At 38.1% G+C, this 25,107-nt stretch overlaps 1 protein-coding gene across 17 annotated transcripts in view; it reads left to right on the forward strand.

The window, feature by feature from the left end:
• LOC145972463 (protein muscleblind) overlaps window positions 1-25,107 on the forward strand; it is a 374,150-nt gene that overhangs the window by 274,381 nt on the left and 74,662 nt on the right. The gene's annotated exons all lie outside the window — the stretch shown is intronic.

Consider the following 25,107-nt stretch of genomic DNA (forward strand, 5'->3'; position numbering starts at 1 on the left):
CAGATTGAACAATTTATCTCTTTTATTAGTGAGAAATCAAAAGTTTCGTGTTTTATGTGCATTACTCATATGATCGAATTTCCGAGAAATACTCACGTTATTTTTCCAGTTTCACGGAAACTTTTTAAAATGCTCGCGCTTTCAAACTAACATCTCAACCGCCACTTTAATTGAAATATTTGTGGCAACAGAACGGAAAAGCAACAATGTTATAAGCAAATGTGAATTACGTATAAAATTACATATATTTCAAAAATTCTTATAACTTTTTAATAAATTAAAACTTTGGAACATATCTCTTCAGACCTTTTATTTTTTATATTTTTTTCTATAATTATGGAAACTATTACACACTCATACATGCGCACATGAAATTTTGCTTATAGAATATAGCGCAAATTTTGATGCAACTTGAAAACACAATGGCTAAAACCTTTTAATGAGGTACAATGCAACGATGCTAATACCACTTTGCCGCGAAAGCGCAGCAAACCATTCTTACAAAGATGTTGAAACATATATTTGTCTGCTGCTTCGCGGTCGCGTGGTTTAATCGTTCCGTTCGTTCACAAGGATTACGTAATGTAGACGCATACACGCCCGTAGCACGCGGGTTTCAGAGTTTCGTTTCGGTTGCACGGCCATTCGCGTTATTGCGCCCCCGGCGATATGCAAGATTCGAGAGACGGGGCCATTCGACCCACGAAAGCAGCCATTCTCGGATTAATAACGTTCGGCGTCGAACAAAGATTTTACCGCCGACAGCGTTTTCTCGCGCGAAAGAGACAGACAAACAATCTCGATTAACCGGGAAAGCTAGGTCTGGTTCATTGGCACCTATGACCGGATTATCCATTGGTCTCGCGGAATACAAAATGGCCAATATCATTATTGTCAACGACACCCACAGCTCGAGATAGTCTCATGTGTTTATTCGCTTTACATCAAAAAGTCAAAAAACCCTTGAGTTTAATAATGTTATCTTCTCTTTTCTTCTTTCACTTTTTTGCCTCCTTATCCGCTTTTCCATTCTTTCCTTCCGCTCTTTTTCTCGTTGTGTTGGTGCATTAAACGGTGACGATGCGCACGCGTGTAAGATGGGAACGATAAAGAGAGCGAGGAGAGAAAATGCAAGAGGGACGACGAAAGAAGGTCGCTTTGCGACAGAAACTCGGAGTACAAGAGGGTGAGGTGAGGTATAAATGTTAGAGTTACCCCACCCCTCACGAAAGGTGGCGAACGCGTGTTATGTGCCTGACATTTAAATATCGTAGTCGATGTAGGAGGCTTCAGGGAGGGGTTACTATCGATTGCAATTGCAGATAGGACTGTTCCCTTCGTTTTCACTCCCTTATTACAAGCGATCCTCACGCGCTCTATTATTCGAGATAGAGAGAGAGAGAGAGAATTCAAAAATTTTGAAAAATATATGATTATACTGCTATATAATCGAGAAAATCGAAAAAAAATCAATTGGTACGCATATAAAAGTTATGATATTGTTTCTTTAATCACTTTATAATCGCCTGTTTTTAAACGGAAAATAAAAATAAAATAAAAATCTATGAATTAAAAAAATATTTTTAGAAAAAATGAGCTGAAAAAACCTATAATTTAAGAGACGAATCGATAAACATTTTGAAAATATTCAATACAGATCGCGATAAAATTAGTAAATAGTTTATATCGTTCAATCACATACTAGATATAAAGAGAAGAACGTAACGCAATATAGCTTATAATTAGCGAGGAAGAAAGAGGTCTTCATTATTATACATTATGCTTTTGCAATATTACACCGAGGACTTTAGAGCTATCGTGTCTACTTTCAGTTCGTGACTGGCACAAGCTGACTTGCTACCGAAATCTCTCCAAACTCGCGAGGTTTGACAAAGCCCTATTGTTCCAACTTTGAATGTCGAGCTGCGAAACATAAATAGAAGGATTTTGAGAGGAAGTAATATGCTAATCACTTTAAAGTAGAATTTTACAAATTTTTTAAGCTAAATTTATTTTCAATTTTTGATTAAGATTTCAAGAAAAATCTCGTTACATATTGGACGTAAAGAATACCTCAGGAAGAATATTAAATCTGATTTATGATTTATGACTCTTTCTAGTTTCTTTACGTGTATAGTATATTATTGCTCTAAAGCCCTGTAAATGTACTTTCTTACTCTTGAATAAATCGTTGGGTAGAATAACAGTGTAAGCAAAATTTTATTTATTTTCTAGAACATTAAATGGTTACCACACACATACGACGTTTATTATAACAATTATAGTATTTTTTTTACGATCTTATAAGGAGAATTATTAAAAGTTCTATTAGAAATTATTAAAAATTCTATTAGATTTTTTACTATACGTGAAAATGGTGTATCTAATTTTTTTAACTTAATTATTTATTTTTATTATTGTATATATTATTTTATTAATGTATATTATTTTCCCTGTCGAAAGTTATAAGGTTGCCATGGTTTAAATTAGAGACAATATATTTTCACGAGCAATAATATATGGTAATAAGACCAAATTCACAGATTTACGCGAACGTAGAAATAAAAGAATATCCAAACGTTGTAGTAGTAATACCGGATATCGAACATAAAGTAACACGCGACTGGTACGGTACCACCTGCATTGGTACTGAGAGAACGGAACTTTCGGGCAGGAATCGTTTTCCGAAAGGGGAATTGAGCAGGGCCGAGGGTGTCAGTATCGAGCCACCCCTCGATCGTCGGTATCGCGAAATTACCGGCTGTAATTTCGTCAGCCGACGAATTTTGTAAACGGCTCTGAAACTCTCCTAACTTTCCAGCGGCATCCATCATTCCGTAATACTTTTTCCCAACCCCTTCTTCCGCCATTGAACGATTTGCGCAAATTACAAGTTCGTACCTCGACGCAAAGTTTTGATTTCGGATTCACTTTCGGACTCGGCTTAAATCCGCGGCCGGTCACGATTAAGATATCCTTCGCACCTCGAACTTTACTCGAATCTCATCGATATTAACATCGAGTGTGTAAATCGTTTCTTCTAGTATCATTAAAATTGTTTTTTTTTTTTTAATTTTATATTATATTATCGTAATAATTTATTTTTCTTAAAAATATTATACAAAATTTAATAATATCTTTCTCGATTTTTTCACTGCTTATTTTTCTGAATTTTATTTTTTCTTAAAAAAAAATTATATTACATTTTGAAACTTATTTTATTTTTTTCTTATTTGTTTTTTAAATAAATTCCAATTTTAAAAGAAGATATATATTAAGTTAAAAGCGCAACAAACAATAGACTTATAGAAGTCGTTAATCTGTAGATATCAGAGGATATATATACATATATAAATGATCAGGATAATTTTCCATTGTACATTAATAGTGCCTCGCGTGCGTCACAAAGTGTCTAAAGCGAAGGGCAACTCGTAGCACAGCACTTTGTACTACTCGCTCATGTACGGTCGTTAATGCGACATTAATTGCGGATCAGGCAATCTTCGGCACTGTCCGTCGGCAGAAACAGTATGCCGGTCGTTAATAGAGTTTCTATTAAGCACTAGGATAATCCAAATTCTCGGGATAATACTCCGGCCACAATTTCATTTTCCATTAACGCCGGCGTGGAGATCGATTGCTTTGCGATCATCGGCGCTATTATTGCCCCGGCGCCAATAATGGAAGGTACATACCATAATGATTAACCGCGTTACGTTCGGCTAAATCGGTTCTAATTTAGTGACAATTTTTCTTTTTTTATCTCTTTTTTTCTCTTTTTTTTTTTCTTTTTTACACCGACGCGTTTGCCGCGCCTTGATGGAAACGTAATTGTCCGTAAGTAAGTGATGGTCGTATATCGATAGAAACTTTAAATGCGTCTTTTAACGAGAGTATAGCACTGCGATTATTGCAAAAGCGTATTTTTACGTAACGAGTAGAGAACGTTCTATTGAAAAATATTAGATATGTATAGACGAGACATGTGGGGGACAGCCACAAATGAAAGAGATTAATTAACTATTATATTGGCGACGCGAGCACACTCTCGAGGGTACATAAAGCAATTAATAGCACAGTGCAATGAGGCTTATATTCATCGGGGAGCCATCGTCGATTTTTAGGGAGCGGCGGAATTTTTTTAATTCTCATAATTGTGCGCGAGCGCGATATATAACGCTGTCTACTGCGAAAGAGTCGGTTATTGCAGCGTTCATTACAATATTTCGACATGGCGCCATCCAGAACCGCGGCGGAGAGGTACGAGCAGCGTGGCTCGAGATAGCCAGTTTCTAAAGTTAATAAATCATTCGTGTAATTGCCAGTAATTCCTGTAGTTTCCACCACACACCACTTTCCGCCTCAACTTTTCGTATAACTTGGCGCAACTTCGACGCGAAGATCGGTACGCCGTTTTCACTCTGCCGTCGAAGCGAGCTTTGCGAGATGGGGAAAAGGGGGATGCGGAGGAGGGAGGGGGAAAAAAATACATAACGCGGTCCATTTACGCGGAGAAGTCGACTTATCGACCGGCAACTCAGTCTCCGTATCCTTCTTTATCGCAGTTTACGATCCTGCTTTTCCACGATTCCTATTGCATTATCCTGTTTTGCCCTTGAGCTTTCTATGTTTCATTGTATATGTATTTTCATATAAACACTTTATTTGCGATTGGTCGCTCGATATGTTTTTTATTAATTTTTGCATTGAATTAGATGCTAAGCTATATTAATTTAACATGTATGCACTGCACGAAAGTATAATATATTTATTTATATTATATAAAACACGCTCATAAGAGAGCGACAATTAATAGTAGAAGAATAAATATACTTATATAATTTTAAAGATAATCGTTCTTCAAATTCTTTTCTCGTATTTTTTAATTATTAAATTTAAATGAAATATCTCGATAATTAATTTTCAAATTCAACATTAAAATTTACATTTATTTACATTTAATCTAGATTTAAATCGTACAAACAAGTCGATGTATAAAAATGCAGCAACGACGATCACTCGTCCTTGACTCATTATCCGCACATTGTTCTTCGTGTCGCGGGTAAAAAATTGTACAGCATTAATTCTTTCTCGAAACGTTGCGCGTCCTTTCGTCGAGTATCCTTCTTGCGGGATTTCGCACGTCGCAATCCCGTCGAGGACGGTATTATTCGACGTAGATTCGCGATAAGAGCCACGAACGGCCACGAATGTCGTCAGAGGGGAGGGAAGGGAAGGAAGGGATCAAACAGTCCTACATGTTAAATAAATGGATTCCTCTTTCTCTACGCCGAGTCGTCGGATAAAGCATCCGCGGCCACCGATCGCATTGTGCGCGCTATTCTCGCGTCTCAAGAAATTTTCAATCAAACGTTCGGTATGCCCGGGGGCCATCTACATCGAATGCCACGACGAGGAAATAATGCGTGGTCACGAGGAAGCCGCTCTCTCGGCGACGGTGGTTGCCGATGGGAACGGGAGAGAGGGTCGGCGGTTAGGCGCGCGTTCTTGAAGCCACCCTCTTATCCGTGACATACCAATAATGGATGCGAGATTAAAGGGCCGCCAGGTTCGCGAATTCGACTCCCGCATACGCAGTGCAGACACATTTGATTTACGAGCTTGCCTCGCGTTTCTAGATTCTTTTCAACGTCAGCCGCCCAGGATATAAAGCACGGGATGGGCTCCATTTTTGTTTATTTTAGAATTTTACCAAGGAGTTTTATCCCCCGCGAAAACGACTACGTTGACTTCGGGATGGTACTATCTCTCTTTTTCTTACTTCCCTCTCTTTCTCTCCATCTTCTCTTCCTTACATCGCATGCTTCAGTTTTTCCCATTCCCATCTTATTTCCCTAGACTCGAGACGAAACGACATAGTTGGATGAATAAAGAACAGCGATGCGTATAAGATGTTCCACCTTTGCTATGTCAAATTTTAACGATTTCCTCGACAAATTTAGTGTTTATCTTGATTGGTCGATGTGGTGGAAAATTATCCTGCCTTGATTTTTTTCTCGATATTAAATATTTCGCCAATTAAACTTTTTAACTTCAGTTAAAGTTTGAAATTAATTTATAGCAAAAATCGACATTTGATATCAAATACGCAATTTTATCGAAGAAATATTAATTCCAAGGTTTGGCAAAGAAACTGTCAATAACTGTTTGACGAATGGTATGTTTTATGGGTAAACTTCGAAATTACGGTTCTCAAAACGAGGATCTTCAATTTCGCATTTTGTCGAATAAAATGGGTCACGAGGAAAATCTGTAGTCATCGCGAATATTCGTATGATAACTATTGACAAGCGTGAGTAAGATTGCTACCGTGACATCGTCTAACTATGAAGAAAGCCATTTTTCGACATTTGATCGCTTTTGTTTCGCCGCTTGATAACGTCATTATTTTCTCTATAACTTTGCGACAATCAATTTTAAACTTTTATAACGATAACTTCTTGATATAAAGAAAAACTATATATTTTAATTTTTACAAGAAAAGGGGACAATGTGTTTTATTCGTCACTGGAGGAGCGAGAGTTTTTTAAAAAATTGTATATAAATTGCAATATATATGTTACATACATATCATGCGTGCTATATGAATATTTAATTAATAAAAAAAATAGTATGTATAATTTATAGAGTAATTTGTTTCAAAGAATTATGTAATTTTAGTTTTATTGATATCTTGTTTTATCTTGTATTCGCGAAAATTATTTTATTAATACAAAAAATTTTTATCAATAAAAAACCTACATGATGATATATTGATATATTACGCGTTTTTTATTATTGTAACAGATTATTTAACAACTTGTCGCAAAGTTATATATTTCACGACCACTTTTCTGTCTTATTTTACTATCTCTCCGCTAAATTCGCGAAAGCCCTTGGACGCAGTATTGCGGTACCAATCTTCGAGACTTTTCTAGCGATACGATGCGAGTATCCGCATACTGTTCATCCACTTTTCCAACTCCACTTGACATTCGCTCCCGACATCAAAATTTTATGTATCTCTGCAGCTACGGTGCGGCAGAACTCTCTAGATACTATCCTTCGCCGTATTTTCTGTAGACAAAATTTATTAACGCGACGACGACGGTCGACTTTCAAATCGATCCTGTCGGGTTACGACTTTACGGCAACGGCCAGCGCTAACAGTAAATTTAATGAAAAGAATCATGCATGGCCGTTTGACATTAATATTGTATTCCTCAAATTATTACTCAAAAGATGTAATTGTAGAATTATTAGATTTCTGATTCAAGATTTAATAGTTGTACGGGATATTATATTTTGCGCGAACTGAGAAATAAAAAATTAATTACAAATTCTAATCAATGTTATATCAGTTCTTGATAATCCCCAATTTTCGATTAATTTAATGTTGCATTATTTAAAATTGCATGCGTATAAATTTCTTTTACATAAAGACAAAAATCCGCGTCGATACACGATATATCAATAACAATAATGGTTTATGAAAGAAACAATTAACATTATTTTTTTTTAAATATGAATCATTTAAAGTAAAAAATCGCGGGCAAACTGCCGAATTTATGTCTGTATCCCTGTTTTTTAATCTATTTATTCATATCTTCCCGCAACATCAATATTAATCCATACGAATGTACGCAAAATCCGCACGAAGTAACGCAATTATCGCGCATCGCCGCCTAGGTCATCTGTCAACAAACATTTTCGTCGCGTCACAGCGCTTGCTGTGTCGCCAGAATAATTGGGACACGCATACCTCTCATTCTATGCGAGATAATTGCGTTCCGCGAAAATTCGGACGGATCAATCCGCGAATGTGACCGGCTGCCCTGGATCCATTTGTCCTGGAAAAACGAACGGTGATAGGAAAGAGAGAGAGAAATAGAGATTGAGAGAGAGAGAGAGAGAGAGAGAGAGAGAGAGGGGCCGTCTCCAGAAAGACGACCGACTTTTCAACCGTGACAGATCACAAGTTTACAATGGCGATATTCGTTTTCCGTGTAGGACGATGATTTTCATAGCGTGCGGAATTCTAGCCGATGCGGAAGTCTCGGAACGTAACGTCGATGCACATGAGAGGGGTTGGTCGGAGGATGGAATCGAGAGAGCGAAGTGCGGTAACCCGGTTGGACGTAGTCCAGGCATTCCGGAATTTCGGCGATATATATGTATATACATGTATATACATATATCTCGCTCTCTCGGCCAGCTGATCAACTGACCGGCCACTGTCGGACGAACGAAAGGGCAGAGGCTCCATCGGGGATGAGAACGCTCCCGTCCGAGTGGCGCCGCGACGCCTCCCGGATGCTCGATGTTCCTCGTTTGGGAAAGCGAGAGGAAAGGGTTGCGCTATCGTCTTTCTCTCTTTCTCTCGCTCTCTCTCTCTTGCAACACGTGCCCACTCGTAAAATCGAATTATTAGTTACCACTGCGCGGGCACAATTCACGAAAACACCTCGTTAAATCACACTACCGCCCGTGAACTTTCGGCATTCTCGCCTAAACTCACTTCATCCGTGCTCGAAAACAGGGAAACCACTTTGCGTTACGTTATTTTTTTTTTTCTCCGTTTGCATGTTCCTTGTGTTATATTTTTCCCTTTTTCCTCTTCGGACTCGAAAGTCGTTTCAGAAAATTTAATTTCTCCTCAGTAGCATTTTCTTAATGTATTTTTGTGAGAAATGAGCTGATACATTAATTTTATTTAAAGAACGAATTATATTCTCTTTTATTTAAATGCTGAGATCCCCTTCTTTTGATTAACACGCGTATATTAAATTATTTTTTTTATTACTGCATTGCGTTTCTTTAAATTAAAATAATTGATTAATTATATTTTTTTAAATTATATATTTAAAATATTTTACAGACACATTATTAGATTATGTAATATGATATAAAAAGTAATATTATGAATTATATTTAATTATATTTCATTTTAATTATGGAGAAGAATGAAAATACTTTTCCAACAATACTTTAGCTTTTCAGTTAATCCGTAAAACTTATCTCATGTATATGTGGTTTTTTGAACCAATTTACAATTTACAATTCATTCGTTTCATTTCTCGAATTTCGCAACTATTTTAAAGCCGTAAAAACTATTTCGCATTGTTAACTACTCGCTAGCAAAAGTAGTTTTGCCTTAATTTAACAGACCGGCCTGCATTGCGGAGCGTAATTTACCATCTCGGAGAGAGAAGCATCCCCTTAAGACGGTATTTGTTACGCGGCGACGTTGAGCAGGGATTCGCAAGGATGCTCATAAGGAGGGCTGGCCTTGCGGAAATCTTTCCCCTCGGACATTAAGAACGTTCTCCGGGTCGCGTATCTCACCGCAGAACAAACAGGGCTCTCGTTATGTCCTGCGGGGCTTGTGTAGAGTTCGGCAAACATTCGATGGAAGGTCAACGATACTCTCGACGACAGTCCATCGAGGTTGTGTCCAATGGGCGGGTCTCTGTGTACGACACACGGGGATCGGAATGACGACGAAAAGGTCGGTACCCGTTAAAGTTTTCCCCGGTTAAACGAGATTAAATGACATAATTTGTCCGGAACTCGCTCCTCGCATATTTCGCTAGCGAAGTAAACTCGAGAACGAGATCGAGAGCTTTCGTGCTCTAAGCTCGTTATACGGCTCTCTTCGGCTTGGAAAGCCGCTGGCGGTTATATTTTTGGCAATGGCGGGGATCCCTACACGTACCGAGTAATTAATACGGACCTCCGCTTACATCATAAACGCCGCAGTCTGCTTATTGCATATTCCAGCGGTTTGCGCAACAATGTGTTTTGAAGGAAAACAACGAACGCGAATTGTTGATCGTAAACGTGAGGTCGATTCCGAATGTCTTACACGTATGAATTGATTCGAATTGACGTGCGAAATTTTTATCTTGCTTGTCATGCACATTTCGAGAGCAATCATTGAAACGTGAGATATTTAAATCGGATGCAACAGTACTTTTGATAGTCCCGGAACATCTTTTTGATTTATCTCGTTTTTTATTTCACTTTACATCTTTTTCATGCATATTTAATATTGGCAAAAAAAATATCTCGTGTATATTGGATCGTTCTAATTATAATTAATTCGTTATGTGCCGAGATTTAATTACATAACTGAAATATTTACGTTTCTCTTTTTTATATTTTCTCTTTGCTTCTTCATATTCGTAAATTTTCAACTATCGATTTCTGGATTTTCTATTAAGAATTAATCATATCTACGTCCACAATTGTGAAGTTATGTTGAAAACGAAGTCTTCTATTCGGAGAACTAGCAACCCGTGTGCTACTTTTGAAAGAATTCTCATTAACAAGCCGTATGTAACGGTGAGCAATGCGCGAGGTGCATTATCTTCTTTCTTTTCGAGATCGAAATACGTGTCTCGAATCTTCCTGGAGAGTCGGATTAATTACATTGTCGAGTTGATTTTCTCTCAAAGCTCTCTGCGGCTTAGCGAGTGTCGATTTTTCTTGAAAATCCAATCGCGGGTATCGGTAAGAGGGAAAAAGAGAAAAAATGTATGTGTGTGTGTGTGTATGAGAAAGAGAGAGAAACATAGGGAAGCCAGCGGATCGAGTCTTTCTTGATCGGTCCACAGTTTTACGCGCGCTACGCTCCGTTGGTTTTCAATCCGGTACTCGACGCCAACCTGTGAACGAGCGTTATACGTGAAAGAAAGAGGCACCCCGATAACACGCGATAAATGCAGAATTGTGCTCGAAAGCGTCGAACGAACCGGCGTTGTCGACCGATAGTCCGACGTGACGTTAGAGTTCGTTTAGAGAGGAACGAAGAGCTTTTTCGCCAAAGAGAGGAAGGGGGAAGAAGTGAAGGGGTGATCGGAAGAGCGGCATGAGAGGCTCGCAGATGGCGGGACAGACGGAAGCGAAAGCTGGTGAAGAATGAAGAAACGAGGACGGATCCGGTGCAACCGGATCGCGCGGACAAGAGAAGAGAGATGCAAAGAGGAAAGTTAAGGAGAGGGAAAAAAAGGTGTAACACGTGTGGGAGCGAGCGAAAACGTGTGAAGGAAGGCGAATAGGCACGAGCATCGACTTTGGATATCTTAAAAGTGGACGAGGTGGAGAGGCAGAGGAGGGCTTCGAAGGAATCTTTCCGATAGAGCTTCCATCCGTAGGCAGCCGCGGCCTAGTCTTCCTCGCCGTCGGCCTTCTCCTTCGGGCATCGGCGAAAGGAAGTATATACCGAAAGGCGGCGTGTGGTTGTGCGGCACGGTGTGTGTCCGATGTTATCTGTGGTTGCCATGGGGATGCTATTGATTGGCCGACGCGCCGACAGACGTCACGGGAGTCGCGGCGCCACTCCGACTATTGCCCGTCGCCCGCACCCCGTCCCGCGAAACCGACCGAGGGTGCTACCCTCCCCGCTGTTCTCCTCACCCTCGGTACCACCCTCGTTCGCCTCAACGTGCTCGCGCACGATGCAATTTGCCTGCACGTGTGTATATCCTCGCCGATACACACGCTCGCATTTACTCACTCACTTACACATACACACATGTTTGCCTAACTGTCCCCCGTACCCCATTTGATAACCCGAACTCCTCTGTCGGCGACAGAGGCGACTCCCTTTAATCGTCCTCTCCGGAAATGCTGTTGAGCGAAACTTCTTGGTATACGCTCCGGCGTAGATGACTACGCGAGTCGTTTGCGAGTGTATATGTATATGCACATGTACTTAAGTACGGGAAGCGGTATCCCTCGCGGTGGATAGGCTCTCGAGGCGAATGAGTGGGTATCAGCTGAGCGGCAATGTTCTCGGTGACTTTTGTCATTAATGAGCGCATCTCGAAACCATTCGACGTCTGAAAACAATTTGCGTTTGGATGACGCGAGATGACGAAGAAAGGCGGAGGCGGGAGGTGGTAGCATAAACGAGCATGGACGCGTGTCTACTTATGGAGAAGAAAACCGCCGGCGCGACGACTTCCGCGACCCGGAGCAGCCATTCTGGCGCCTGGTCGGTCGTATAAAACGCCGCCGGAGGGATTTCCCCAGGCGTTCGCGGTTGCACGCGAGTTCCGTGGAACGGAAACGCCCGGCGGTGGTAAAGAGAAAGAGAGATAAAGAGAGAGAAAGGACAGGTTAGGCGCGAGACGGAGCGACCGCAAACCGCCACGTCGTGTCTCGACGATCGCGTAGGTTTGATTAGGGATTGATCGCTATTCCCAAGCCTCTTCGCAGACCTTTATCAGCAGAATTATATCAGTATAAGCGGATATAAAGCAAAACACTAGAGCGAATAATTTGGTGTAAATGTTTTTTTTATTCAATGAATATATCAATAACATAAAGACTCTGAATCACGTGAAAAGCGATGTGAAAAATTCCTATCTTGCATCTATTTATCTGATTGGTTATGATTGATTTTTTTTCATAGCATATTAATTCACTTGACATTCGCCATCAAGTTGTAATTTAATATGTAACTTTGAATTTTTGAATTTTTCAACATTTGTCTTACATTAATTTTATGTAGGAAAAAAGAGGGGTGGAGATTCGATAATTATGATACACTTAATTTCTTTTAAAAAATCGAAATTTCTTTAAAAAAGATCGAATCATCTCTCAGAGATAAGAATGTATATATTTTTTTTTATTTTTCACTTAGTTGTAGTAATTAAAGTCATTTAAAATTAAAAAAAATCAAAAATTAAAAAAAAATTAGGAGATAAATCTAACACCTAAAGAGAATATTACATCTGATATTTTTCTGGATTGCACGTCTACAAATTACGCAAATTTTTGTTGGTATATTTCTGTTTTGATTTTGCTAATTACAATTATAATTTGATTGTAATGTTGGCTTTTCTTTTGTGACATAGTTAGTTTGAGTCGCGCGCGTCATATCCATCTCCCCCAATTCGTGTTCTATTAAGAGCAAACGTGTCAGGTGTTAAATTACAGCCACGGTGTCGCAAAGCCAGATGCAATTACCAAGACGTGGCAACGGTAGATGATCGGTTACATCGTGGATACGATTGGAATATCAATCACGAGGATGAGTTTCGCAATTTGGGATGCTACTTGCGTTACCGTTCACGTGGCAAAAAAATAACATCGACATTGGCGAAGGTAACGCGACGCGTCGATTTATCGGCATCATAAGGACTTTTATTACATATGCAGAACTTTCAGTCTTCTATTAATCTTCTCATTCCTAGTCGCGCCATATGGTCGTGTATTAAAAATATTATGATAATTTAAGGGCACATATTTCGACAAGTTATTATAAAAATACAATAATGTAAAAATAACATAAGTCTTGATCATAACAGATTAATATTTTAATGCTTCACAAACCAAAGTAGATATTTCTTTATTTTATATATTCAAAAGAATGGAAATAAAAATGGTAACATTCAAAACAAAAATTCGAAATCAAAGTACTAAAAATAAATTTGTTTAATATTTTTGCTAGTAGAAATTATTCTCTTCTTATTAACTCTTCGCCGGATACTAGATCATTCATAACATTCTATCTTAAGAATGTTTTAAAATTATATAATCGAAATAAATATATGCAGAAATATCAATAGTTTTTATTCAAATTTTTTTAATTAGTACGTATAATATTTTTTAAAAGTAAAAAATACTTGGAAAGCATATAAATATAATTATTCGTTATAAAATTTTATTTTGCGATACATATAAAAAAACTTGCTACAAAATGATCAAAATTGACTCAGCCTACACAGCTATTACGTTCGCTGTTCGAAAGTTATGAGGGATCTTAAAGCTCATGGGAAAAATTGGAGCATTTTGTGTATAATACTCGAGTAATATTTTTTTTTAAATGTAACTCTTGAAATATGGAAATACTTTCTACGTAAAAATAATGCTCCCTAAATACAATTTACGCACATAAAGTCTTGTTCTTCTACATATATATCATCGGCGTTATCATATTCTACACTTATCACATAATTTCTGTAGAATCGTTTTTTAACTTCTCGATAACATATTTCGGTTTTGTTTATATTATAATCATAATTATAAAGTGTCTGACAAGAAATATTATTATCTTTGTTAAGATTTCAGCTTTCATAATATTATCAAAGTATCGAAATCTTTTCACACGTCGAAAAGTGCCTGTATAAACTATCTCTTATGTATTTTATTCAGTATTCAGGTATCGCTCGGGAGAATAAGACGATTAATATTCCCATAAGTTTGAGATGTCTCACCTCTATTCTCTCATCCTCCGGGATGCTTGCAAGTAGATAGATTACAAGGCGGCGGGTACTTTGGGTATGCGGGAGAACCTCCCGCCTAATGTAATGATTATTAATTGCTGCGGTGACGATATGCAGTGCACGCAAACGCGGCGGTTGCACCTGCACCGGTTTTATTAACGTCGGCAGTTCGATATAGCTTCTCCGCAACTAATATACATACATCTCGGTATGCGGATAATAATCGTTGTTTCGAAGTTGGCGCGCACACGGTGCGCGGACGAGCCTCGTGCCGGCTCTTGCAGACTAATGCGTCGTACTTTACTTGTCCTAACTGCGGATGTCGTCGTCGCCGTCGTCGCCGTCGTCCTCAGAGTGAATGTCATCGTTCGTAATATTATTCGAGGTTACAGAACCACGCTTATCCACCTGTCTTAACTGTGGCGTGCTATTAAGCAGGTTGCGACGGCAGTTAAGACTTAGTTTGGCTTAATCCCTCGGTAACAAGTCTTTACTTTAGCACACATTAAAAACAACTTGATAAAATTACCCTTTTTTCTCTAAAAAGTATTCATATTTTTTAGAATAAATATAGTTGCAAAACAATTTGAAGATTTTTTATCAATTTATTGGTTGTAATGATAATAATTGAAATGATATTGTGTCCATCTCATTTTTATAAAAGAGCATCAGAATTTGACCATCAATTTTTTATTTATCTTTTAAGTCTCTTTTTGTTTAATTTACAAAAATATAAATTTAGAAATATTAACTGGTAATTTTAAGATTATTTTAAGAGACGTACACACAAGTGAATCGATAAAAAAATAGCGTTAAACGATTTGGTAATTGTATGTGTGTGCTGTGACATTTAATAAATTTATTATATGGATTTATATATCATTGCTCTTTAGTTTTATATAAGGAAGACTTTATAAACCATGTATTATGAAACAAACATTGTCTAAGATTCATTAGTCATTTAAAACTTTGTTATGAAAAAGATCAGGTCTCTCGTCAGTAATGTTTCGCGAAAGTTTTATCCCACTCAGCGCAAAATGTCATGATATATTATCATTAATATGCCATTCATTTTTTTCTGTATTTCAAATTAATCAAATATGTCTCTATTCGTTCTGCATATATAATTAAACATATATATTTATAGTATGTACCAATAATTATATTCGATTATATTAAATTGTCGCAAAAGCTACAATTCATCGATCGCGATATCGGATATAAATAGAATGTGGAAAGAGGGTTCGTAAATTGCAACGTGACGATCGTTTAATTTTTCTCGTTAGTCTCTCGTCATTTTCTGCTCGGTGTCTTCGCGGTCACTTGTGTAAGTAAAAAGATTGGAGGCGACAGGCGAGAGAACGAAAGGAAAGGGAACGAAACTAATTGCGGTGCCGCGCGACCTGCTAGTTCCGTTATAATGACGACGCCATCTCGTTCGAGCTCCGATATGTCTTGACGTATTTTCGATAGTACGAAACTTTCGTTCGCCAGATTATAACGAAGGCACTACCGGTCTTTAGCGATGGCCCATTCTTACTTAACGGACATTTCCATCGTCAAACGGTTCGACATTCGCGATACGAATTTGCTGAACTTTACAATTTCGTCGGTCCGTATATGTATTACACAAAAATTCAAATATAATTGTATTAATAATAAATGATAATAAATATATGTATTAATGACACTGGTGAATAAATACGATAATAATATTATCCGAGATAGGAAAAATTTTGATGAGCTTTCTAATTACAGTTAGTTACAATTATAGTTAGTATGCATTATCTAAGATAGACAAAAATTTATTTTTTATTTTAATCTAAATAGTGTTTAATGATTAACAACTATATCCTAAATACATGCTGTTCTAAAAGAAAGGAGATTTTATCGTACAAAGAAATAAGTAAATAAATAAAATCTATACGTGTACTTTTGAAATTTGCCGAAATAAAAGAATTAGAGAACAAAAGAAATTATAGTTAGAAAAGAAAATGTGCGTATATCGAGCGAGTTAACGCGATGTCATCGAGATCGATTTTATTTACACTTGACTTAGATGTAAGCGTCAGAAACAGAAACGGACGCTTTATTTTTAGCAAATATTGTACAATGTCAGGTACGCGACACACGGCACGAGGCAATCCGATTTACGTACAAGCAAATGCAGCATCGCGACATGCTGTTTCGATATGCCAATCGACATGATTTTATTGCCCGCCCCAGTGACTGCTCACCAAGAGCTATCTTTCTTTCTCTATCCCTTTCGCATCTCTCTTTATCTCTCTCTCTCTTTCTCTCTTCTTCAGCCTCCTATTTTTTATTATTTGTACACCAAACCGAGCCGAGTTGTTGCAGTACGGCAGCGGCAGTGGTGGCGGCAGTGTGTGCCGGCAGCAGAAAATCTCAAATAAATCCTTTCGTAATCCCGCATCGCTCCTTTCAGCCAGTCCGGATTTCCACTACTCGCTTTTATGCCACCTCCGCATCCTCCCAAAACTCTTCCTCTTTCCTCTTGCGTCTCCCTATCGTCCTGTCAAGAGAGAAAACTACTATATCGTTTCTATCTTTCTTCCTCTCGTCGCCTTTTCTCGCATTATCCTATTTTTATCCTTTTTTTTTCTTCTTTTACCTCCTCGTTTTTCGTTGCATTTTGACCAACCCGCGCGCTCGTTCCGTTTCTCCTTTTTTTTTGCATTTTTTCCCCTTATATACCATCCCCTATATCGCGTAATCTCAGTTCAGGTCAGCGCTTTAATCGCGTTTGTTTCGTATGCTTTCCCTGCGTGAACCTCAATAGCAACTTCCTCGCCATTCAGGCGTACCGTCATTACGATATCTGGCGCCGCGGGCTACGACTGAAAGAGGGATTCGTCCGAGTTTCGAAACTACGTTCGTCACAGTCGAGAGCGCCAACCGGAATTGGTCGTCATGCCAAACGGAGAACGAGACAAAGAGATTTATTGAAGCAGCGCGAACAAAGAGATTTTTTAAGCTATTTGTCTTCCTTTTTTTTGGCGAAATCGAGAACGATCCACTCTATTCTATCGTATGTGCCGTCCTTCTTTTAGTATATTTATCGCGCTATTATTACATCATCGAGCGTATTCTCGTTCGGATCGGATCATCGTTCGTTTGAGTTATGTCGCGCGATGCCTCGGCTTCTTATCGCCATAAAAGAGCGCCAGTTTGGTAAGTATGAAAAAATGCGCAATTTTTTCTTACCGAAAAGGAAGAGGTTTTCTTCATCCTCGCATCGTGTCACTTTTATCCGGCTTATGTCAAGTCACTTTTTACCTTAGTCCTTATTCAAGGATTAGCGTGTCAGAATGAACGTGATATAACATCGAGAGAAGAAGAAACATCAGAAATAAGTATTCAGAGTACTTTGAGAATCTTGCTTGACAATACATTTAAAAATTGCCCACGTAAGCAGCAATTTTACAGTTCTAGAATATTATTTATTATGATTATTTTCTACCATGTTTCACAATCAATAATTTTATTCAGCATGTGCAAATAAGTTTTTTCGATGAAAGCTCATCATAAATCGAACATCTAAAATGTTATATTTTTGATTATCTCGCACAAAAATTTGCCAAATAATCAAATAAATAATTTAGAGTTTCAATCGAAGCTGATCAATTTAATTTAGATCTATTCAAAGGCAGTCAATTAAGGAATTATTATAACTCGTGAGCACAATAGCCGTGTCGGTCTCGGAGGGCTTGGGAAAGAATCGATCTATCCAAAGGAGTGGGTGGGGACGACGAAGCTCTCTTCGCTTCATAAAAATCATCGGAAATAACTCTGGTTCAGTTCTATATTCGATTAGGCCATTTGGTCCGCGCTCTCGTTAATTGCCCAAAGGGTTCTAGAAGTTTTATATACAAAGTTTAGTCTGGATTGTCCGCTTCTGACGGTAATGATTTGGTCTTGCGAAAATGAGTCAGCCGTTGCTATGATTACGAATATGGCGACTTGTCGATGTGATAACAAGTTGCGCAATGTACAAGAAGCATGCGTTATCGCGTGCATGCCGATAACGCGAATTGAAGGGAAGGCGTATTTAGGTCACAACAGAGACATGCTTTTGCAACGGAACGAATGCTGGCGAGAATTATTCAGAACGGGAATAATATGATAATCTCAATGTAATATGTTTTACTACGATTAGATGATTAAAGTCTCACTATTCTCGAGTATCTACGTAATTAGTAGATACTCACATATTTGTGTAGAGAATATATATCGTAAACTTTTACTTTATGATTATGAAATTTTGTGAAACGGCATGTTATTTCTCAACTTGTATCGCGATATTAATCTTTTAATTAACGTGCCTAGTTTTTGTAACAATACTTTGAAGTAATCGATATTAAAAAGATAATATCTAGTCGAATTCTAATTACATTCTAATTATCGCAAAATCTAATTAACAAATGTTTTAAATTAGATTGAAATAAGACATTACATGATTATAAGTCGTTTAAAACACAGTAATGTAATGTTTTGCATTGGACTCGCGTATGATTACTCTTTCGGAGAATTTATCGACCATGCCGACAATCGCTCGGCCTGATCAAGGTGAGCATGATCAACGTACACGTAGAAAAAAATTCACGTTTACCGTCTGGCTCGACGACGATAACAAATTCATTCCGCAGCCACCGTAAACGATCCCCCGTTGAGCTATTCGCGAAAGTGCGCCCGAAGCTTTCGTAATTTATTAAAACGTCGCAGACACGAAAATTCGAACGAGCCTTCTTGAGCCTCCCCCGCTTCCCCTTCTCTCCTTTCGTCTCCGCGCACCATCACCCTCCGCGCGGATATCTAACTCCTTCCTTCGGTCTCTTCGGGGTCGCTATAAAATTTTCAGTGGATCCTGCGCAAGAGCGAGAAGTGTACCTGGGTGGTTACGACGGACTCACGTCCACCATTTACACACGTTTTCTCGTGTGTAGTCGGCGCGTAAAACGATCGTGGGGGCGGCTAGGGGCTCGGCACACGTGGAATAAGAATCCAAAAAGACGGAGGCGAGGAAGAGACGGCGAAACGGCTCCCAGGGGCTTTTCCCAATCAGCCGGTTGCGCCGGGGCTAAAATGCACTCTCTTTCTCGGTACCCGGGCTTGCCACTGGTGCTCGGTATTTTTCCACCTAAGGCCACCGGGGCGAATACGCGCTAACTCGCTAATGCACGCTAGCGAGTTGCCGCGCGAACCAACATCGCGGCACACTCGACATACCCGGGGCTTTTATACGCTCGTATGGATTCCATTAGTAATCTTTATGCGATCTGTTAACGCGCGCCCCGCACCGAGAGCCGGCGAGGAGTCCTTGGAGGATTTCTTTATCTTTTCCCGCGTTGGCCCGCGCAACTTTTATAGCGCAGCTGTACCGAGCTGAGTTTGCACTAGCAATCGGGCGCCCGCCGTTACGTTTATACCGCGCTGCGAGGACATTTCGGGGATTAGAAATGTCGATACGATCGTGGACTACGCCCGTTTACTTGTGAGAATACTTACTGAAAGGGGGAAAAAGAGACGACTCTATTTCTAGACCATTTAGAGTGTATTTCTTCTCAACCAAAAATATGATAAAAACAAATATTTTGTAATTTTTTAAAATTTGAATTATCGTAATTTTTTAAATCGAAATGCCAATAGAAGTAAATTTGATTGATTTATAAAATTATAAATTGAAAAATATTTTTTTTTATTTAAGCAAATACTCTTCCTCATTCTTTAATTTTTTTTAATCTTATAAATTTTAATATTTTGTTAATAAAATATTTATTAATTGATGATTTTTCTAGATATCCTATACTTTCCAGAAATTCTTGTATGAAAATTCCTGTAATTTTTTTCTCACTAATGCAGATTTATATTATTGACAAAGAGAAAATACTATTGTAATTTATATATATTATATAAGATATTGTGTATATGTATATCGCATATAAAACACATGTCACATATAAAAAATGATTAATTTAAAAAATTATACAAAATATTAATAATAAATTTTACATCTTCGCTACATCGAGCACTGTTACCATTACAATATTACGAAATGAAACTGTGCAAAGTATTATTCAGTTGCTGTGCAACGTTTGCATATTTGCTTTAAGCGATTCCGTTAGTAACCTTTATACGATCCACTAGGGAAAGAAAGTCCTTCGAGAATTTTCCCTTGAACAGCTTACCTCTCGACTTTCAAACGAGACTATTCTGTCATCTCTTGCATGGCGGTATCGAATAAAATCATGGGAAAAAATAATAGATAAAAAGTTAATATCGGTGCTTAGCGAGTAGAAAATATTATTTTATTATCTAAATGAATGTTGTGTGTGTGATTATAATATAATAGATATATGTATAATATACATTAATAGACAGTTTATAATGTTATCTTTATATTAATATGCTTGACTATTTTTTCTGTTGCAGGTAAGCGTGCATTCATCGTGTTAACAATTTCTTACACAAGTAAGGATATCATATAAGTAGTGGAAACGAAAAATTCGCAAAGTAAGTACAGTACAATAAATCGTTACTATCACTAAAAGCATTATACGCTCTAATAAACATTTAGCAAAATATACACGGTAAAATATCACGGCAATTACGCGATATTCCGTGCATCATTCCCTATCAATTAGTAATTAGATACTTGATCATTCACTTCCCCCACGTATATTTGATGAAGCCAGGTACATGGCGCGTTCTAATGAATACTATGTATCAACGATGACATAATTGTGCCGAATTATATTGCCTCGCCAATCGAATATACAGTTAATGTTTGGCAAGCATACGTAAAGTTAATCTACGAAATGCCTAATAATGCCGATTGACCATTTATTTTGTTTGGAACAAAAATCAAATCAACGGATTTATGATTAAAAAAAAATTCGCTTTTAAAATTCCAATTTTGTTGAGTGCCATAATGTATTTGATGCTTTTATTTTCATGACAGAGGTATTGATTGTATTTTTAGCTGTAATATTTTTCATATAGGATATTGTATCTATTTTTTTTATATTTATTTTATTTATAATTTCATTTTTCTCTCTCTCTCTCTCTCCTTTTGTGTATCTTAGATGTGCTATTTTCGAGATGTCTTCTAATCTTGATAATTCATCGGCAGTCGGTTTGCCAGAGGTAAATACTCTTCCAGTTGGCCGCCATGATTCCTGCCATTTACCGCAGGCGAAGCTCGCGACTAATTAATACGTCTACAAACGACAGCCTCGTTTTCACTCAATATCAATAATCGATAACTTTTGATACGGCAATATCAATCGACGACTTCGTCCACGGAAACAATCATGGCGCATTCAATAAGACAATGTCTCCTCGATCGCGATATCTTAATATCGATCGGCATCGATCTTAAGACAGAGCGACGTTTGATTTGGGGTAAGTCAGATCGCGCGGCCAATTGCCTCTCGATTTCGCGATTCGAGACAGTTAGACGGGAAGCCATGCGCAATTTGACGATAGGATCAATTTGACATGGGGGAAGAGAGATAGATCGAGCGATCGCAAACTTCGTGTTGATCCTCGATGCATCCGATGTTGCAATTGAACACTCCGAGTCCCGAACCCTTGAATCAGCCCTTCGCGGGGAAGCGCTCACATTACTTACGGATGTGCAAACACGAGAAGGTTGACAAACGTTGCACGCGGGTAGAGGAGATATTGCCGCGCAATTGACCTCATATCCCCCTCTGGCGCGTATGATATTAGATTAGATTTCGGCAAATTGTCCTCTAGAATTATGCGAACGCGCATAAGGGAGCCGCTCCGCTGTTTGCTCCGGGCATCGGCTCGGAATTTCGTGAAATTGTTGCGTCGAATGCAACTTGAGAATGCAGCCCTACGTACGATATTTGGATAGCACGAAGTACAAGAAGAATAACACAATTCGAATTACTATGCTTATTAGTAGCAGCACCTTATTTCGCGCGAGTTACTTTAAAATAGTTTTTACTTTAACAGAAAACCAATTTGCAATTTGGAGCAGCTTTGTATGTATGTAAATTTTTGGATCTAATTGAACAGGTATATATAAAAAGTATTGTGTGAATATAATTTTCGTTGGAATTTTCGCTTTTATTGTTGATTTCAACATTGTTACTTTACGTAGATACTTTCGTAATATTTTGACATTTATTGCAAAATATTTTATATTAAATTATCTCATTAACGTAATATATCCCGAATGATATTTCTGCAAAAATTATATACACGTTCTGCAGTTAAATTTCACACAAGCGAACGGTCGTTGTAGTTATGGTTCATACGCAAATGCTTTATACGCGATTATTGAGATGAAATTTGCGTGGCATGACCGCAAATAGTCTTTTCGCTTTTCATCGTGCAAATAGCAGCGAACATTGCGCCACAATAATTACGTATTGTCATCTAATTGGCTCGATATCCCTGCCGTGTTATAGCGTGCGCAATATTAGATTAGATTTCGCCAAATTGTACGTGGAACAGTGGAAAATTACACCGCGTTAGGAATCAACGGCTTTATTTGTCGAACATTGCGATACATGCGAAATTTCCGCAAAATCATCCTTCGTTAAATACGCTTAAAATTAATCGATTTTCGAGATTCGCGAGAATTAAGAATATGCGGGAAAAAATCAACAATTCCATCCAGAATCTATAATAACAAAAATAAATACGTAGATAAAAATATATTCAGAAATATACATCTTTCTTGCGATACAACGAGATATTTAGCTTGGTGATGAAAATTTTGCGCGTGAATTGATTAATTTGTCCGTGACGCATACATTGTTAATTGTGAATGCGCGCGCGCGCCAGGATATTCGCTGACTGAAGTTTTACGGATCGGTCGGATCGCGTATTCGAAGTTATCGCGCTTTGCGCGCGCCGAGGGAAAATTGTATATAACTTCCTAATAAACTATTTAGCCAATCGAACGGGGAAGGAAGCGTAGCAAGGATGGCTTTACGTAAGGAGGAAGCGAAGGAGGTGGCGGCGTGGAAAGTGTAGAGGAGATGCGGAGGAGATGCAGGAGTACCGGTACGGCGCGGGAGTTTCAGTTTCCGGGTGATCTGTGGCTCCCTCGTCGTGAGAATCGATGCCGCCAGCCGCCCAATAACCATACATCGTACGACTATCACACCCCTGGGGTATATACCCGCGCACCATATCCTCGTCTCTCTTTCACCCTCTCTTCGTCTCTCTCTCTCTCTCTCTCGCTCGCTCGCACGCATGCACGTTCTCTTGCGCGCCCTCCTCGCTTCCACCCTCCCATCATCTCTCTTTCTCTCTCTCTCTCCCGACCTTCTTCATTTCGACCTGCCTTATTACAAATAACCAGGCGTACCTACCCGTTTCGCTTGAGAAAAATTGCCCGGGATTTGAATTATTGCGCATTACTCCTCTCTCTTTCGCGCACGACTCGTGTTCCTATTCGTTACTTCTTCTCCGGCCGAGATTCAAATTATCCTACGAGGTGCGAATTATTATTTATTGGTCGTTCGTATCGGATATTCAGGTCGCCGTTTCTCTCGCAATGTTAAACGTTCGCCTCACGAAATGTGCCCCACTCACTGTTTCGCTTTCTCTTTTTTCTCTTTTTTTTTTCTTTTCTCTTTAAACCTCTCTCGCTTGGCTCTCTTGAAAATTTTACACGCAATCTTCCGCGCTGCAGTTTCATCTATTTATACGTCCGCGAACTTAGACTTAGTTTCGTGCCTTTTGTGGATTTTAAGAAGAGAATATCATGAGTTTTTAACGGTATCTGTTATCTCTCGATTATCGTTGTATGCACGCGTTCGATTTGCATCGCAATATTACAACCTAGCACCGTGTATATCTCCTGTTGCTGTTGGTTGCAATATACTGCGTAACCTGATCTCGGCCTTCACTTGAATTTCAGAGTAACACGTGTAATTGGAATTAATCTTCATCCAACTCGATAACGAAGATGACTGATATTATGCTTGATGTCTTGATGTGATAGCTAACTCAGAAGATATGATGAGCCTTATAGATATAATTTGTATATTTCCTATATTTTGTATAACACATATTTTCTCTCTTAATTTAATCATCTTTTTAGTTTTTGAATAGTCATTATTTTAAACACTTAAAATGAGCAGTTTGTTTCGTTTTTATTACGCAAATAAATATTTTTTATATGTAGAGATATATAGCTTGAATGTTATAATTATTTATTAAAAATATTATTTAAATGAGATAGCTATAAATGATCGTTATATTTTCTCAGAAATATGTACCACAATTTTTTTTACTTCTGAATAATTTTTAAATAATTAATTTTTAAAAATTATTCAGTATAAAAATATTTATAAAAATTGTAGTACGTGAAACTGTTGTTATTAGCCGTTATTTTTTGCTCATTATGGAGAAAGGACATTTAAGATGCCGAGTGAACGTAGAAGAGAAAAATTGTGTTCCCGCTTCTCGAGTGAAATTATGCAAACTTACGAGTGCGGCTCGTATTTCCTGATAAACCGTTAGCGTATTATTAAAATTAAAATCCGGGGTAACCGGCAGAAAATCTCTACCGTAATTTAATCTTTCTCGCTACACAGTTATGAAACTATCACTGAAAGTCCTCAATCTCACCTTATTTTCTCTTTGCATAATCATTGGCATATTATGTCAAGTACTCTCGACAACATTTACATGAGAATTAACGAAAAATTATATGTTAAGTAGAGATATTCTACAAAAGTTATTTTTATAAAGAACTAAGATGATACATATGTATGGTGACATATGTAACGTACACCATATACGTTTTCTTATGTCACATGATATGATAAGAGGCATTGAGTGAGAGGCATTATAATGATTTCAA

The sequence above is a fragment of the Camponotus vicinus genome, unplaced genomic scaffold, assembly GCF_025532165.1.
Source record: "Camponotus vicinus isolate PSW18456_S1 unplaced genomic scaffold, iyCamVici1.0 SCAF_5, whole genome shotgun sequence".
NCBI lineage: Eukaryota > Metazoa > Arthropoda > Insecta > Hymenoptera > Formicidae > Camponotus > Camponotus vicinus.